General features: G+C 54.8%; 1 long non-coding RNA gene across 1 annotated transcript; it reads right to left on the bottom strand.

Moving 5' to 3' along the window:
• Nucleotides 1–1345: 1345 nt before the first annotated feature.
• On the bottom strand, nucleotides 1346–2234 carry LOC103647413 (uncharacterized). The gene is made up of 2 exons (XR_562829.4): nucleotides 1817–2234; nucleotides 1346–1677 (listed from the first exon to the last, which is right to left on the bottom strand). It is a non-coding gene; the product is annotated as an uncharacterized lncRNA (long non-coding RNA).
• Nucleotides 2235–13568: the final 11334 nt, after the last annotated feature.

Here is a 13568-nt window from a genome sequence, read left to right as displayed (position 1 = left end):
GGGTGTGCGTGGAGATCTTGCCCACCACAAATACAAGTAGTGTGATCCAAACCCAGGTCCGCATCACCATGAATCAAACCTGGCTATCTTGGAATAATGTGGGTTGTATTTGTATCGTACCGCCAATGTTTTGGCTGCTAACCGATGAGGTCGCGCTCTGCAAGTTGCTAGTGTGGAGCCCATGCACTGGACCTGGACCCCCCACACAGGCAAACGTACGATCGCAGGTGGACGCTACTGTGTCCCACGCGGTTTTGGGCTGTGGACACTGGACTGCTGGACCGCATGCATGGGTGGGTGGAAAGGAATAGGAACGGAGTCGTCGCCGTTGCTGCCAGCTCATGTGATCGCGATCCCCTGGCGCGCGTGAGTGAGGCGAATAGTCGTCGACGGCGACGTCTCGACGTGCGGACCGATTCGTGTGTCGCACGAGCACACCGTGCACCGCCACGCACCGATCATGCCATCCGTCACGTGGCGTAGAGTCCATATCCCGAAACGAGCGGTCCATGCGGCGGGACCACACTCTCCCTAGTCCGTACTACACATCTCGTTTATCAAAACAAAACAAAACAAAAAGTTCAAAATTATAAAACCAAAAGTCAAACGCGTGCTTTGAAACAGAAGAAAACGACGCCAAAAAAAAATACCGTGAACATGCATGTATGTCTTCAAAGTTGAAACTAGTCGGTTGGTTCAAGTCTGGATGGAGGACTCGACCAGAGTGTTCGAGACCGAAATTGCTCGGTCTCTGATATTGTTGCAACGTCGTCGTAAGTCGCGGTCTTTTATTTCTGATGATGATGGCCAGAAATCTTGGGAAATCCAGAAGCCCAAATCTAGACCTTCGTTGGGACTTATTAGACGTCCACCACTCTCATTATTGTATACGAGTGAGGTGTTTGGTGATATGATGCATCATAAATCCATTATATAATAGGATGTTTGGTTTTAAAAAATAAGCTAGTTCACTATCTTTTCACTTCTCACTTTTTATTTAATTTATGGAATGGAATGAGTTAAAGCATCACCACCTCATTTCTCATAGTTACTAGTTAGTAATAATACGAGGAATGTGGTTATCTCACCAAATTTGAGGAATGAACTCATGATGTACCACATTAACTTTGTTAGAGTGATTTATTAAACCAAATATCATACCCCCTAAGTTTGGTAGAATGAACTCATTCTTCATATTATTTTTAATTATTAGCATGTGATGAATGAAATAGTGATGAATCAATTTATTTCATTCTACAAATAATTTTTTTTAGGAATGAGAAGATAGGCCTCATCCTCGAACCATACACGGTCAGTGGCGGACGCAGGACAAAAATTCAGGGTGGGCCAAAAAATCACATGATAAAATCAAGCCATACCGTAAACAACTATTGTCGCATAAAATTCAAGTTTTATATCAATACATGATACAAAATTTAAAGAAAAAACCATATAAAAAAAGCAAACATGCCGTTAAGTTCTTGTTGACCGAGGCAATTGCATCCTTCTAGTTTTGAGACGTTGAAATCGTCGAATAATAACCTCATCATCAACGGATTTGAAGATCTCTTTCTCAGTGTAGCAAACCATTAATTATTGACATTATTGGCATTATTATTATCCTGACCACCAATTGCGGACCCCCTTGAAAGTGGTTGAAAAAATCTCCTCATTTATCTAAACAAAGAGGAGTAATAATCATCAACATATCAGCTACTTATAAATTTATCTAATCTATTTATTAGTCATACAAGATTGCAAATCTACTTATACGCTTGTCTGTTTAGTGCTAACTGCTAAGTGCCTAAGTGCTTACCTTCGTCTTCGTGGCTGCTTGCCTGCTCGCTTCTTGGGTCTTGGCTAATTAGCTTCTCAGCCAGCGGCTAGGAACAGCCGAACAGGAGGTGCCGAGGTGGACGCTGGACGGTGCTTGCTTGTCGACAGCCGTGGACAGCAGCCGACGGCCCGACGCCCGCCAGCCGGAGTGCCGCCTCGAGCCAGCGATTCGCTCGCTAGCGGAGGGCGAAAGGAGCAGCGCCTGCAGCCTGCAGTTGGGGGCGGCGGCGGCTTCTCCTAGAGGCTAGAAAACCACGGCAAACTGAGCGGCGGCTTCTAGAAAACCACGGCAAAGCTAACAGGCCTCGATCCCTCAAATGCTCAAACTCAGGTCTCAAATGCAGTTAGCTAACGGGCCTAAAGACTCAGTTTATTTTGGCCCATCATACATTTTATTATTTATACACTTTTACAGTAAACTATATTATATATATAAGTAGTTTCAAAATTTCAGGGGGGGCCATGGCCTACTTTGCTCCCCCTGTACGTCCGCCTCTGTACACGGTGTATATCTACTGTGGAACATCTATATATTTGTAAAGTCTCTTCTTATACTGAAATACGAACACGCATCATGCACTAGTAGAAAAGAGCTCAAAGCCTGCGGCACGTTCAACTTTTCACTGGCGGTTTCCGTTATCAAACGTCAGTGAAAGAAACAGGTGGGCCCGGCTTTAAAAACCGCCAGTGGAAACCTATTTCCACTGGCGGTTATCTTAACACAACCGCCAGTGGAAATAGGATGTTTCCACTGGCGGTTGTGTAACACCAACCGCCAGTGAAAATTGATTTCCACTGGCGGTTATCTTAACTTAACCGCCAGTGGAAACATCCTATTTCCACTGGCGGTTGTGTTAAGATAACCGCCAGTGGAAATAGGTTTCCACTGGCGGTTTTTAAAGCCAACCGCCAGTGAACTGTCTGTTATAAATACCCCTCTTCTTCCCCCGACAGTGAACTGTATGCTCGCAGCCAACTTCCATTGGAGGCGATTTTGGAGGCCCAGAATTCACAAAATACATGGAGAGAGGTTTTGATCTTCATTTTTTGGAAGAATATTGCTAAGAAAGGTTGGTTTATGTTGCTAATGTCAATTTTTATTCATTTTTGCTCAAGTTTAGCCACATTTTGGATCTAGGGTTTCACCATTTGAGAGAGAGTGTATCCTCTCTCAATTTTAGCCACATTTTAGCCACATTTTTGCTCTATTCCCTCAAACAAAGTTGTTTAATATGGTTAGATTTTGTCTATCCTCTCTCCTTTTTCATGTTTAGTTCTCAAATTAGTTTATCCATGACATATTAAGTTGTTTAATGAATGGTTCATGTGTTGTGTGGAGAGAGAAGAAGATAGATTTGATAATTAAGATTGTTTTTATTAGTTGCTATGAAAGGTTGGTTTAATTATGTTTTAATTGCCAATTATTGTTCATCTTTGCTTAATTTTGGAACTAGGCCTTCACCATGTGTTAGAGAGAAGAGTATGGCTAGGAAAGTTTGGTTTTATGTTCCTCTTGCCAATTTTTGTTCATTTTCCTTAAATTTAGCCACATTTTGGATATAGGGTTTCACCCCTTCATCCTTCCCGACAAGAACTATAGCTCGCAGCCCAACTTCCATTAGAGGGCCAGATTTCACAAAATACAAGGGGGGGTTTATCTTTATTTTTTGGAAGAAGGTTGCTAAGAAAGGTTGGTTCTTGTGTGTTTATGTTACTTTTTTACAGGTGGTGATGGAGAGGACATCCTGGATGTATAACTTATCAAGGCTAGATCCATCATACATATCCGAGGTCCATAGGTTTATTGATGTCGCTACGAACCATGCTTGGAGAACAAAGACAAAACACATATATTGTCCATGCATGGACTGCAAAAATGCTGCTGTATTTAATGACACAGAACAAATCATATCTCATCTGGTATGCCGAGGATTTATGAAGGATTACACAATTTGGACAAAGCATGGAGAGGGTAGCTCTTCGCCTTATACGACTGGAAACCCTGAGAACATCGACGACAGATTTCAGTTCGTTCACGAGACACACCAACCTCTTCCACAGAGCGAACATATAGTGCAAAATGTTACTGATCATGGTTACGCTGGAGGAAATGAACATGATAGACCTCATGTTCTGCCAAGTGTTATGGATGAGGAAGATGCAGTGGAAATGCACTTTTCACTGGCGGTTTTCTTTATTCAGCCGCCAGTGAAAATGCACTTTTCACTGGCGGTTTCCTTAAGAAAACCGCCAGTGAAAATGCACTTTTCACTGGCGGTTCCTTAAGAAAACCGCCAGTGAAAATGCACTTTTCACTGGCGGTTCCAAAATAACCGCCAGTGGAAATGCTGATTTCCACTGGCCCCTAGTACTGGCGGTACTGAAAAACGCCCGTGTAAATAGGTTTAGAACCGCCACTATAGAGCTTCTGTGTACTAGACTACGAGTGATGATTGCCGTACGTGGAAACTAGAAGCAACAAGGTGACGTATACGCGACCACGTATATATATATCGTTGTTTGATTTGACCGCAGGAAAAGAAGATGCTGGATGGCTACAGGGATGTAGCAAAAGTTTTCCCGTGCATGCATGCATGGTTGTCGTGGACGGCGACTCGACACGCACGAGCGACAGTACTATGTTGATGCCGCGAAAAAGGGAAGCGTGGAGTCACGTCACCACCGCTCATCGAGACGGATTCGATTCGTTGCATGCGCCAGCCCGTGCCGTGCACGACGCCTCGGCTACGTCGCGGCCGGGCTCGCGGGTGTCCCCCGCCGCGATCCATGCGTCGCCCCATCCACTACCTATTAATTTGCTGCTGGTGCCTGGTGGTGGTGCGTACGCGCGCATCCACGCACTGCTCGCGCGCAGTGTGCTACTGTGCCACGTTACTCGTCGGTGCTTGTTGTTTTTTTTTTCTTTATTGTTGGTGCTGCATATATTATCATCAAAACGCGTGGATTAGTAGCCGGAATACGAGCCGGTCTTTTAGGTGTGTTTGGTTGGGACAACCACCATGTCCTCGGGCATCACCTCTCGTCCATCCAATTTTGACGAATGACTAGTTTTTCATCGAAAGATGATTCTATTCTAACTTCTGATACTAAAGCAAATAGACTTAACTAAGAGACCGTCCCATCTTATCCCCTCTCGATTGCTAGAGCACCCTGAGCGAAAAGCTTCTTCTTTTTACATGTATGTATGTAAGACAGATTTATCAACCTCATACAACTCCCTTGCAACTAGCCTTGTGTTTGTTCCTCGCACTAACACCTTGATAATCTCGGTCATTGCCAACACACACTTTGTTCCAAAGACTCTTGCATCTTGTGGTCGCTCTTCAAGTGTTCGTACTTTATTGCAGATGAAATTGTTCAATTCATCATACATGACATCCACATAATCCGAATCCTTGAGAGCTTCATATATGACAAGTAGACTCATTTAAGAAGTTAAAAAGTGATGTTTAACGAATAAAGCAATTTTTTCAGAGTTAAACATTACACCCCTTGATGGACTTTCTACGATGAGGTCTTGTGGGTAAGATTACTTCATCGGTCTTGAGAGACACATAAGTGTCTTCATTTGGTTGTCTTCCGTCTTTCTCATCGTATTGTGGCACAAATGATGAAGAGACATCAATTATTTTCATATAACCTCCATATTGTTTAGGCTTGATGGCTCCAACCAATATGTTTTCATACCCTACTTCAACGGTTCATCACCTACGTCATTAATATTCTCATGTGCTTCTTGGGAGCTGCTAGTTTCATTGAACTCCAAACCATATGTTTCTTCTACCAAGCCGGTGGCATGGTTAAATACTGTCGGCGTTTCGAGACCGGGGGGTCCCTGGGCTGACGAGTGAAATGTCGCTGCGTGCCCCAGCCCAGATGGGTCGGCGCGAGGCCGAGCGCGAAGGGGGGAGAAAGGTGGCCGGAGACGGGCGTGAGAGAGGTGGAAATCCCGCGGTCTTCGTGTTCGTCCCGCGCCCAGGTCGGGTGCGCTTGCAGTAGGGGATTACAAGCGTCCACGCGGGAGAGAGAGCGAGCGGCCTTACGCGAGCGCCTGTCTCGTCCTCGTCCCCGCGCGGCCAACCCTCTGTAAGAGGGTCCTGGTCCTTCCTTTTATAGACGTAAGGAGAGGATCCAGGTGTACAATGGGGGGTGTAGCAGAGTGCTACATGTCTAGCGGAGGGGAGCTAGTGCCCTAAGTACACGCCGTCGTGGCAGCCGGAGAGGTTTTGGCACCCAGTTGGTGTGATGTCGTGGCTGTCGGAGGAGCGCTGGAGCATGGCGGAAGGACAGCTATCGGGGCGGTTGACGTCCTCTTGCTTCCGTAAGGGGGCCGAGAGCCGCCGTCGTCAGGGAGTGTGCGGGGCGCCATCATTGTCTTTCTGGCGGAGCGAGCCAGATGGGACGCCGGTCTTGTTCCCCGTAGCCTGAGTCAGCTCGGGGTAGGGTAATGATGGCGCCTCCTGTTGACGTGGTTGGCCCGCGCCCTAGGTTGGGTGATGTGGAGGCTCCTCCGAGGTCGAGGTCGAGTCTGTCTTCAGTGGCCGTGGTCGAGTCCGGGCCCCTGGGTCGGGTGAGGCGGAGACCGTCGGCTGAAGCCAGGGCTGAGTCCGAGCCCTGGGGTCGGGCGAAGCGGAGTTCGTCGTCTTCTGGGCTGAACCCAAGTCCGAGCCCTGGGTCGGGCGGAGCGGAGTTCGCCGTCTTCCGGGGCTTAGCCCGAGTCCGAGCCCTGGGTCGGGCGGAGCGGAGTTCGCCGTCTTCCGGGGCTTAGCCCGAGTCCGAGCCCTGGGTCGGGCGGAGCGGAGTTCGCCGTCTTCCGGGGCTTAGCCCGAGTCCGAGCCCTGGGTCGGGCGGAGCGGAGTTCACCGTCTTCCGGGGCTTAGCCCGAGTCCGAGCCCTGGGTCGGGCGGAGCGGAGCTTCCTATGGCGCCTGCGGCCGGGCCTGACTGCCTGTCAGCCTCCCTCTGTCAAGTGGCACCACAGTCGGAGCGGCGCAGGCGGCACTGTCTTTCTGTCAGGCCGGTCAGTGGAGCGGCGAAGTGACGGCGATCACTTCGGCTCTGTCGACTGAAGGGCGCGCGTCAGGATAAAGGTGTCAGGCCACCTTTGCATTAAATGCTCCTGCGATTTGGTCGGTCGGCGTGGCGATTTGGTCAGGGTTGCTTCTTGGCGAAGACATGGCCTCGGGCGAGCCGGAGATATGTTCGCCGCTGGAGGGGGGCCTCGGGCGAGGTGGAGATCCTCCGGGTTCGGCTGCCCTTGTCCGAGGCTAGGCTCGGGCGAGGCGTGATCGAGTCCCTCGAATGGACCGATCCCTGACTTAATCGCACCCATCAGACCTTTGCAGCTTTATGCTGATGGGGGTTACCAGCTGAGAATTAGGAGCCTTGAGGGTACCCCTAATTATGGTCCCCGACAGTAGCCCCCGAGCCTCGAAGGGAGTGTTAGCACTCGCTTGGAGGCTTTTGTCGCACTTTTTGGCAAGGGGACCAGCCTTTCTCGGTTGCGTTTTGTTCCGGTGGGTGCGCGCGAGCGCACCCGCCGGGTGTAGCCCCCGAGGCCTCGGAGGAGTGGTTTGACTCCTCCGAGGTCTTAATGCCTCGCGTAATGCTTTGGCTGGTCTGGTCGTTCCCTCATGCGAGCTGGCCGTAGCCCGGGTGTACGGTCGGGTCCCAAGTTCTCGGGCTGGTATGTTGACGCTGTCAACGGTTTGGCCGGAGCCGGGTTTGCGAGAGCAGCCCCCGAGCCTCTGCACAGGGCGAGAGGGCGATCAGGGGCAGACTCGACTTTTTTACATACGCCCCTGCGTCGCCTTTCCGCAAGGAGGAGGGGGGGAAAGCGCCATGTTGCCCTCGGTGGGCGCCGAACATGGTGTCTCCGGTGAGCTGCAGGCGGGTAATCCGAGCGGACGTCCATGCCCATTCGCTAGGGGTCGGCTAGAGGCCCAGAGGCGCGCCCAAAAATACCTGCGGGTGATCTGCCGGACCCGGTCCCCTGTCGACGGGGTCCGAGGGCTCAATGCCTCCCTCTGATGGGATTCCGTTACAATATCGTTCCCGCTGGTCTCGGAAATGTCCTAGGGTACCTCGGGAGCGCAGCCCGAGCCTTGGTTATGTATCGAACGTACCCATGGTCATCCCTCGCTCTGTGTCTGAGGCGGCTGTGAACCCTTCGGGGGCCAGCCTTCGAACCCCTGATCAGTAGTGGGCGCGGAGCCCGAGTAGCCTAAGGCGGCCGTTGAACCCTTCCAAGGGGCCAGCCTTCGAACCTCTGACCAGTAGTGGGTGTGGAGCCCACGTGCTCTGAGGCGGCTGTTGAACCCTTCCGAGGGGCCAGCCTTCGAACCTCTGATCAGTAGGGAGGCTCGGAGCCTGGTTCCTTCACGGGGAAGGATCCTTTTCGGGGTATCCCCCTTTCCCGGTCCATGTTGTAAGAGAGAGAAAGAGAAAAAAAGGAAAAGGATACGAAATCGAACGACGCGGCGTACCTTTTTTTTGACGCGGTCATTATGGCGAAGGTGTAGCGTCGCTTGCTTCTCCTGCCAAAAGCGTCGCCTGTCCCGCCGTGGAGTTAATGCGACGGGGCGAGTGGTTCGTGGGGCGGCTGTTGCGCGTGCGCGGGCCGTTCGAGGAACGGAACACGGGCGCGTCGTCTTCACGCCGTGAGAGAGGGTTCTCTCGCTATCCCCGGATGGGACGTAAGCTTGGCTGACGACGTGACCGCTGCTCCTGCCCGCCTGCCACCGCCATTACTGCCGGTCCATTTTTGGCCGCATTGACCGTCGCACCAGGCTGGCGCTGCCGGGTCGTGCGCTAGGTCGCCTCGAGTCGCGGTATCGGTTCCGCAGCCGAGGAGGCGCGGTAGTGGCGCAAGTGGCGGTGCAGTTGCTTGCACGAAGCATCCGGCGCGCCGGTTGCATGACGCGTGGGCCCGGGCCTCCATGCTGGGCGTGCTGGAAGTCGGAGAAGTGCGCCCACTTGGCGCGGTTGCATGCCACCTACACGGCTGCCCGCCCTTTCGCCCGTTGGTCTGGGCAAAAGTGGAGAGCCGCTTGTAATCCGCTGGGCGATTGCACGCACCGCGCGCGGCGGTTTGGCTTCTTCTGCTCTGGGCCGGCTTGCATGACGTGTGGGACCCAGCCCCCGCGCCGTAGGGGGAGGACCTTGGAGCGTGTCGGAGAAGACTCAGCCCCCGACGGTTGAGGACACAAGTAGGGAGAGTCGCCTTTAAAAGGAGGGTGACCCCCTTGAAAGGCGACCATGTCTTCGCGCTCCCTTATGCATCGTGCCTTTCCGCCTTCCAAGCCCTCGGATGGGGGATACCCGCAATCTTTCCGCCTTGTCGTTGGGGGAACGCAACTCCGTGGGAGTTGGTACCTTTCAGCCATCGTTCGGCTTCAAGGATTTCCATCATGCAGCCCGGTTGCACCCCTCCGCCGGCGGTCACCCAAGATGGTGACCTCCAGTTCGATGGCGGGGGAAAGCAAACCGGGCCGCGGCCTCTGCCCCTCCCTCAGCCTCAAGGATTTTCATCACCAGGGCTGGGGAGGGGAGTGTGCCGAGTTGGGGTCGGCCCCTGCGTGGGCGGTGGCCCGCTCCTTCCCTCAGTGATCGGGGGGAAGGGCGATTGTCGTCCGTGGCGCTGGCAGCTGCCGCGTGCCTGGCTCTCGGACCCGAGTGGCTTCGGAGCCGCTCTCGGCGCCGGCTTCCGCCACGACAGCTGGAAGAGGTTCTTCCACCGACGAGATAGCCAGGGCCGCCCACGGACTGACCTCCAATTCTACGGCCTTCTGCCCGTCCTTGCCTCACCAGTTTGGGCATGGGCGGGGGCCTCCTAGCAGCAGCATCCGCCCTGAGGTCATCGCTGCTGCTGTTCGCCCCCGGAGCAGAAGTCGTCGTCGTCGCCGCTGCCGGAGCGGGCGACGGCGCGCCGTTCGTCGGTCTTCCGTTGCTCCGCAGGCCCCCCATCGAGTGGGGTTGTTCGTACCTGCGGAGGTGGAACCGGAGTTCCGTTTGTAATGGCACTTTGAATGCCAGTGTTTTTGTTCATTGTGGCTGTCGAGGCCTGAACATGTATGTAATTTCGGCACGGAGCCGTGTTTTTTCCTTATTTTCGAGCACTAAGACTCGCCTGTTGGTTGTCCGAACCGCTTCACCAAGCGTGAGTCGCCCCGTGTAAAGGTGACGAGTGAGGTATCTGTATCCTGGAGGCGTAGGAGTCCCTCAGCTCAGTCGACCTTGTTGTCTGAGGCTTCCCTTGCTTAGTTAAAGGAACCCCTCGGCCGCTCTTTGATGAACCGAGACCAGGGGTAGCGGTGTCAGCATGGACAGAGGCAGAGTTGGCTCGAAAGGAAGACTTGGTTGGCCGGAGCCTGGCCGGGTCGTCCGCTAGTGGGACCGACGCCGGAGTTGATCTTCCGAGGTCTCGGGCCGGGCTGATGTCTTCGGGGGACAGCTGGCCGAGGCCTCGGGGCGACCAGTCGAGGCGCCTGCCCGAGCCGGATTCTCGGAGAAGACCCTGGCGGCGATGGCCCGGGTGTGGTGATGATGCCGTCCTTCGGAGTGGAGATCCTCGGACCACGTCGCCGTCCGAGTCTAGGTCGGACCTCGCCGAAGGTGTTGTCGACGCCGAGGGTGCTGCGGCTCCCTCAACTGTTTGGATCCGAGCCTGCAGGATCGGATTATCTTGTAGCATGTGTTTTCTGCGGTCGCCGAGGCCAAAACACACCCTCGCCGTGTTGTAAAGCTGCGTCTCTTTTCCTCTTGTTTCGAGTATCTGGACTTTTTTGTCGGTAACAGAGTTGTTTGTGCGGGCGAGAGTTGCTTCTCACGGAAGGTGATGAGTGAGGTATCCGTATCCCGGAGGCGTAGGAGTCCCTCGGCTCGGTCGGCCTTGCCGCTTACGCGCACTCTTACCCGTCCATGGGGTTCTGTCACCGACACAGTCGAGAAGGCTCGAAGAATCGCTCCGGCAGAAGAGCTTCCAAACGTGAAGACTTGTTCGGTCCGCGGAATCACTTATCCGAACGTGAGTTACTTATCGCAGAAGGTGATGAGTGAGGTATCCGTATCCCAGAGGCGTAGGAGTCCCTCGGCTGCTTACGTGTACTCCGTCGTTTTCAAGATCCACTTTCGAAGTAGTCGAAAAGCACGAAAGACATTCTAGCAGAAAGGATCTTTTTTCGAGGTAAAAATTCGACGCAGAGGGGGTTCCCCCCTTTAGCCCCCGAGGGAGGGTCGGGCTTTGCCGAGGCGAGGCCGACCCTTCCTTGATGACTAAACTTTGCGTGGGAGCGAGGTATATGAACGATTTGAAAGCATCTTAAGGGTACAAACGACGTAGCTGTTGGATGTTCCAAGCGTTGCTGTAGACCTCGCCTTGACTGTTGGCCAGCTTGTACGTTCCGAGCTTCAGAACTTTAGCGATGACGAACGGCCCCTCCCAGGGGGGCGTGAGCTTGTGCCGCCCTCGGGCGTCTTGTCGCAGCCGAAGCACCAGGTCGCCCACCTGGAGGTCTCGGGACCGGACCCCTCGGGCGTGGTAGCGTCGCAGGGACTGCTGGTACCGCGCCGAGTGCAGCAAGGCCTTTTCCCGAGCCTCTTCCAGCTGGTCCAGCGAGTCTTCTCGACTAAGTTGGTTGCTTTGGTCAGCATAGGCCCTCGTCCTCGGGGAACCATATTCTAAGTCTGTGGGCAAGATGGCCTCGGCCCCATTGTCGGCGTTTCGAGACAGGGGGGTCCCAAAGCCGACGAGTGAGTGTGCTGCGTGCCCCAGCCCAGATGGGTCGAGCGCGTGGGCGAGCGCGAAGGGGGGAGAGGCGAGGTGGCCGGAGTCGAGCGTGAGAGAGGTGGAAGTCCCGCGGCCTTCGTGTTCGTCCCGCGCCCAGGTCGGGTGCGCTTGCAGTAGGGGGGTTACAAGCGTCCACGCGGGTGAGGGAAGCGAGCGGCCCCAAGAGAGCGCCTGTCCCATCCTCGGTCCCGCGCGGCCAACCTTCTCTAAGAAGGCCCTGGTCCTCCCTTTTATAGTCGTAAGGAGAGGATCCAGGTGTACAATGGGGGGTGTAGCAGAGTGCTACGTGTCTAGCGGAGAGAAAGCTAGCGCCCTAGGTACATGCCAATGTGGCAGCCGGAGAGGTCTTGGCACCTTGCTGGCGTGATGTCGTGGCTGTCGGAGGTGTGACGGAGCCTGGCGGAGGGACAGCTGTTGGAGCGGTCGAGTCCTTGCTGACGTCGCCCTGCTTCCGTAAGAGAGCTGGGGGCCGCCGTCGTCACAGAGCTTGTGGAGCGCCATCATTGCCCATCCGGCGGAGCTGGCCGGATGGGACGCCGGTCTTGTTCTTCGTGACCCGAGTCGATTCGGGGTAGGACGATGATGACGCTTCCTGTTGACGTGGCGGGTCTGTGCCCTAGGCGGGGTGACGTGGGGGCTCCTCCGAAGCCGAGGTTGAGTCCGTCTTCTGTTGCCGAGGCCGAGTCCGAGCCATGGGGTCGGGCGAGGCGGAGGTCGTTTGGCCGAGGCCAGGGCGGAGTCTGAGCCCTGGGGTCGGGCGAGGCGGAGTTTCGTCGTCTTCCGGGTCTTAGCCCGAGTCCGAGCCCTAGGGTCGGGCGGAGCGGAGTTCGCCGTCTTCCGGGTCTTAGCCCGAGTCCGAGCCCTGGGGTCGGGTGGAGCGGAGTTCGCCGTCTTCCGGGTCTTAGCCCGAGTCCGAGCCCTGGGGTCGGGCGGAGCGGAGTTCGCCGTCTTCCGGGTCTTAGCCCGAGTCCGAGCCCTGGGGTCGGGCGGAGCGGAGTTCGCCGTCTTCCGGGTCTTAGCCCGAGTCCGAGCCCTGGGGTCGGGCGGAGCAGAGTTCGCCGTCTTCCGGGTCTTAGCCCGAGTCCGAGCCCTGGGGTCGGGCGGAGCGGAGTTCGCCGTGGCGCCTTTGGCAAGGCCTGACTGTCTATCTAACTCACCCTTTGCGTTAAATGCTCCTGCAACTCGGTCAGTCGGTGTGGCGATTTAGTCAGGGTCGCTTCTGAGCGAAGCCAAGGCCTCGGGCGAGCCGGTGATGTGTCCGCCGTAAAAAGGGGGGCCTCGGGCGAGACGGAAGTCTCTCGAGGTCGGCTGCCCTCGGCCGAGGCTAGGCTCGGGTGAAGCGTGATCGAGTCACTCGTGTGGACTGATCCCTGACTTAATCGTACCCATCAGGCCTTTGCAGCTTTATGCTGATGGGGGTTACCAGCTGAGAATTAGGCGTCTTGAGGGTACCCCTAATTATGGTCCCCGACAGTAGCCCCCGAGCCTCGAAGGGAGTGTTAGCACTCGCTTGGAGGCTTTCGTCGCACTTTTTTGCAAGGGGACCAGCCTTTCTCGGTTGCATTTTGTTCCGGTGGGTGCGCGCGAGCGCACCCGCCGGGTGTAGCCCCCGAGGCCTCGGAGGAGTGGTTACACTCCTTCGAGGTCTTAATACCTTGCGTGATGCTTCGGCTGGTCTGGTCGTTCCCTCATGCGAACTGGCCGTAGCCCGGGTGCACGGTCGGGGCCCAAGCTCTCGGGCTGGTATGTTGACGCTGTCAACGGTTTGGCCGGAGCCGGTTTTTGCGAGAGCAGCCCCCGAGCCTCTGCACAGGGCGAGAGGACGATCAGGGACAGACTCGACTTTTTACATACGCCCCTACGTCGCCTTTCCGCAAGGAGGAGGGGGGGAGTGCGCCATGTTACCCTCGATGGGCACCGAACAT

Source organism: Zea mays, chromosome 2 (assembly GCF_902167145.1).
Source record: "Zea mays cultivar B73 chromosome 2, Zm-B73-REFERENCE-NAM-5.0, whole genome shotgun sequence".
In the NCBI taxonomy this organism is placed as follows: Eukaryota; Viridiplantae; Streptophyta; class Magnoliopsida; order Poales; family Poaceae; genus Zea; species Zea mays.
Note: the sequence above shows the minus strand (reverse complement) of the source record. Positions and strands in the feature narration are given on the sequence as shown.